General features: G+C 36.5%; 2 long non-coding RNA genes across 2 annotated transcripts; both read right to left on the bottom strand.

Moving 5' to 3' along the window:
• Su(Ste):CR42444 lies at positions 1-1,443 on the bottom strand. Its single transcript, NR_125439.1, has one exon. It is a non-coding gene; the product is annotated as a Su(Ste):CR42444 (long non-coding RNA).
• Positions 1,444-2,047: 604 nt separating this feature from the next.
• On the bottom strand, positions 2,048-3,369 carry Su(Ste):CR45794 (Supressor of Stellate:CR45794). The gene has a single exon (NR_133547.1). It is a non-coding gene; the product is annotated as a supressor of Stellate:CR45794 (long non-coding RNA).
• Positions 3,370-4,620: the final 1,251 nt, after the last annotated feature.

The following is a 4,620-nucleotide window of genomic DNA, read 5'->3' as shown; positions in this document are numbered from 1 at the left end:
GTTTAAATTTACGCGCGAAATCAATCTGGTATGTTGGAAATTAACCAAAAACAGCATGGGAAATCGAACTAAAATACGAAGTTGCCAGTATTGAATACTCTACAAAAAGAATTACATAAAAATGATTGAATCAAAATTATAATTTTATTTTAAATTAAAAATAATGTTTTAACCTTCTACTCACTCCTATAACACATTAAACCAGAATTTGTATATTTAAAGAATATTGTTAAATTTGAAATTAAATTATCAAAAAATATTTGATGTAGTCAGGAAAACACTTTTGGAAACTCTTTTAACATAAAATTAAATAAAAAACTGAATTGAATGTTTTATTGATTAATTTTATTATTATACCCAGGTGATTACCACTATTAACGAAAAGTATGCTTTGCTACTCGAATGAGTGCTTGATATGACCAGCTTGGACCGAACACTTTGAACCAAGTATTTAGAGGAGAGGTGTATGAGGTGTATTAGTAGGTGGTAGCTGGCCATATCAACGCACTGCGGAATCTGTTTAATTGCAACAACAATATATCGGACAAACATTTCTGCTTTCTTTTGTGTGGAGTTAAAAAATCACGTCATCCCTAGAAGAACATTGAAGCGCTTGACTTCGGAATGCCGGGGCGAGGAGGAGGACTAGCTGGCCGAGGATCCGATTTTCTTTGGTGAGGACTTGGGCGATTTAAGTGGCATCAAGGCCTTCTGGTGCAACCGAAAGCATAGGGACTGCAAGTTCAAGCGCTTTGTTAAGAAAACAACCAGGACTATATTCGGAGAATTACTTATCGTGGGTCGTCAAGTTCGGCAGCTGCGTTAAGAAGAAGTCCGGGAAGCTGGGCTCGAACATGGCTGTGTATCAGTTTTAGGATGGAAGTAGTTTTTACAGCGTGGGCAGTAGATCTTCACCGTTGACTTGCACCACACATCGCTTAGGCCCACTGGCAGGGTGTTCTTCCTATTACAGAAGATATTCGGACACGATTCAAAGTCTCCTCTCATATACTTTCGGTGCATATCATTCACGCCAAGCTCCGACCTGATGTATCGGGCGTGAATCATGCCGTACCACTTTTTCTCATCGTCGTAGAACAAGCCCGAGGAACTGTCGAACACCGGCTTCAGGATCACGTCCAGTGCTGGCTGAAGTACTCCAGGCCGATCTGGTTGAACGTGTCCTGAAAGTAGTTGGTGGGCACGTGGCAGAGGAACTCGTTGCCCTTGATTCCGAGGAACCAATTGATTCAGCTGTTGTTGTTGTTGTTGTTCTGGGTTCAAGATTTTACTGTGACTTGCTATAATTTCTATAGGAAAAACCTAGTTACTTACGGGCTCGACATGTTGCCAGTTCACTCGTTCACAGAAATATGACTTGTAGACTTCAAAGTCATCGTCTTTTTCTTTGAGTTTTTGACACGTGCTAAAAGGGTTGACAGGTTGACAGATTTATTTCTCAACGTAATGTCTTCTTTTTGGAAAATTTATGAAATTACAGTAGCTATAATAATTTCTATTGTACTTCCTTAATTTATTTAGTATGTACATTTATTAAGTCATTTGACTTAATATGATGTAACATTAAGATTAAAAGTGTTTCAAAAAAAAATATTTCGCTTTTCAAAAATTGTCAGATGAGAGAAAAATAAAATTAAAAATAAATATAAATGTGTAAGCGGTAGCTAATTCGAGCGGTGATTTTAACAAACGAATTTTAAAAGCTTTGATTTTTTTTAAATTATTTTATTCTATCATATTGCTACGAAATTGGAAAAAACTTCCCTAATATGTACAATGTAAATTCGTTTCATCGATCAGAATTTATTTCGGTTCGAAAATCGTCTTCTACCACAACACGCACACATATACGCGTTCTCGTCTCTTGTTTTTACTCACACAAGCAAGCAAATTCTATTTTTAGATTTCTTACGCTCTCAGCGTGAGCGAGTGGAAAGAGAGCAATTTTGGCCGTCACTAAAAAAGTGGCTGCATAGTGCCAAACCAATGTATGGTCGTTACGCATCTTGTTATTCTAGTGTCTTTGCCAGGACTCTGTCATGCCCTTGCAGATGGGAACTCTAGACTCGAAAATTCGTTTTATGTTCGGCTGGCATAATAAGTATTAGTTCTTTTATTTCATAATAAGTTCCCCGACGTGCCGGGGAAAATCTTTGGGGCTGGGAAAATGCAGTGCCAGTTTTCCCCCCAAGGCTGTCCCTTAGGTCCGGTCAGGGTTTCCTTCAATTTTCCGTTTTGAAGCAACGTTCTTCCAAAAAGGCAATAAAGTGCGTTTAAATTTACGCGCGAAATCAATCTGGTACGTTGGAAATTAACCAAAAACAGCATGGGAAATCAAACTAAAATACGAAGTTGCCAGTATTGAATACTCTACAAAAAGAATTACATAAAAAAGATGGAATCAAAATTATAATTTTTTTTTAAATTGAAAATAATGTTTTAACCTTCTACTCACTCCTATTTGTATAGAATTTGTATATTTAAAGAAATTAAATTATCAAAAAATATTTGATGTAGTCAGGAAAACACTTTTGGAAACTCTTTTAACATAACATTAAATAAAAAACTGAATTGAATGTTTTATTGATTAATATTATTATTACACCCAGGTGATTACCACTATTAACGAATGTTAATTGCTTTGCTACTCGAATGAGTGCTTGATATGACCAGCTTGGACCGAACACTGAACCAAGTATTTAGGGCAGAGGTGTATGAGATGTATTAGTAGGTGGTAGCTGGCCATATCAACGCACTGCGGAATCTGTTTAATTGCAACAACAATATATCGGACAAACATTTCTGCTTTCTTTTGTGTGGAGTTAAAAAATCACGTCATCCCTAGAAGAACATTGAAGCGCTTGACTTCGGAATGCCGGAGCGAGGAGGAGGACTAGCTGGCCGAGGATCCGATATTCTTTGGTGAGGACTTGGGCGATTTAAGTGGCATCAAGGCCTTCTGGTGCACCCGAAAGCATAGGGACTGCAAGTTCAAGGCTTTTGTTTAGAAAACAACCAGGACTATATTCGGAGAATTACTTACCGTGGGTCGTCCAGGGGCGGTCTCAAGTTCGGCAGCTGCGTTAAGATGTCCGGACAGCTGGGCCCGAACATGGCTGTGTATCAGTTTTAGGATGGAAGTAGTTTTTACAGCGTGGGCAGTACTCGTTGCCCTTGATTCCGAGGAACCAATTGATCCAACTGCTGTTGTTGTTCTTGTTCTGGGTTCAAGATTTTACTGTGACTTGCTATAATTTCTATAGGAAAAACCTAGTTACTTACGGGCTCGACATGTTGCCAGTTCACTCGTTCACAGAAATATGACTTGTAGACTTCAAAGTCATCGTCTTTTTTTTAGAAGTTCCTTGACTTTAAATCTATATTATTTTTGATCAATTGGCACCATGCGAAAAATTTTTGTTTTGCATTGCCTTAACGTTATTATTATTTGAAAATAGATTAAAAATAGCCAAATCTATGTACATATTATCACAAAATTAATAAAAAAATGACTATATAAGAATATTTGTCATTAGAGTATTAATCTTGCGTCGTGTGAAAAATTAATTAGGCAATAATTGTTGAGTGCTTGTGTCCGCACTTCGTGCCTCAAGATATGACCAAAGCAAAGACACTAGAATAATTCTAGTGTCTTTGATATGACTTTTGCAATAAACAGTTATATTTTTATTTATTTTATAAATTTTTTTTATGAAATATTTATTTCTCAACGTAATGTCTTCTTTTTAGAAAATTTATGAAATTACAGTAGCTATAATAATTTCTATTGTACTTCCTTAAATTATTTAGTACATTTCTACCACAACACGCACACATACACGCGTTCTCGTCTCTTGTTTTTACTCACACAAGCAAGCCAATTCTATTTTTAGATTTCTTACGCTCTCAGCGTGAGCGAGCGGAAAGAGAGCAATTTTGGCCGTCACTAAAAAAGTGGCTGCATAGTGCCAAACCAATGTATGGTCGTTACGCATCTTGTTATTCTAGTGCCTTTGCCGCAGTGCCCTTGTCATGCCCTTGCAGATGGGAACTCTAGACTCGAAAATTCGTGTTATGTTCGGCTAGCATAATAAGTATTAGTTCTTTTATTTCATAATAAGTTCCCCGACGTGCCGGGGAAAATCTTTGGGGCTGGGAAAATGCACTGCCAGTTTTCCCCCCAAGGCTGTCCCTTAGGTCCGGTCAGGGTTTCCTTCGATTTTCCGTTTTGAAGCCACGTTCTTCCAAAAAGGCAATAAAGTGCGTTTAAATTTACGCGCGAAATCAATCTGGTATGTTGGAAATTAACCAAAAACAGCATGGGAAATCAAACTAAAATACGAAGTTGCCAGTATTGAATACTCTACAAAAAGAATTACATAAAAAAGATGGAATCAAAATTTTAATTTTTTTTTAAATTGAAAATAATGTTTTAACCTTCTACTCACTCCTATTTGTATAGAATTTGTATATTTAAAGAAATTAAATTATCAAAAAATATTTGATGTAGTCAGGAAAACACTTTTGGAAACTCTTTTAACATAAAATTAAATAAGAAACTGAATTGAATGTTTTATTGATTAATATTATTATTATACC

The sequence above is a fragment of the Drosophila melanogaster genome, chromosome Y (genome assembly GCF_000001215.4).
Source record: "Drosophila melanogaster chromosome Y".
In the NCBI taxonomy this organism is placed as follows: Eukaryota; Metazoa; Arthropoda; class Insecta; order Diptera; family Drosophilidae; genus Drosophila; species Drosophila melanogaster.
This window is presented reverse-complemented; position numbering and strand designations above follow the sequence as displayed.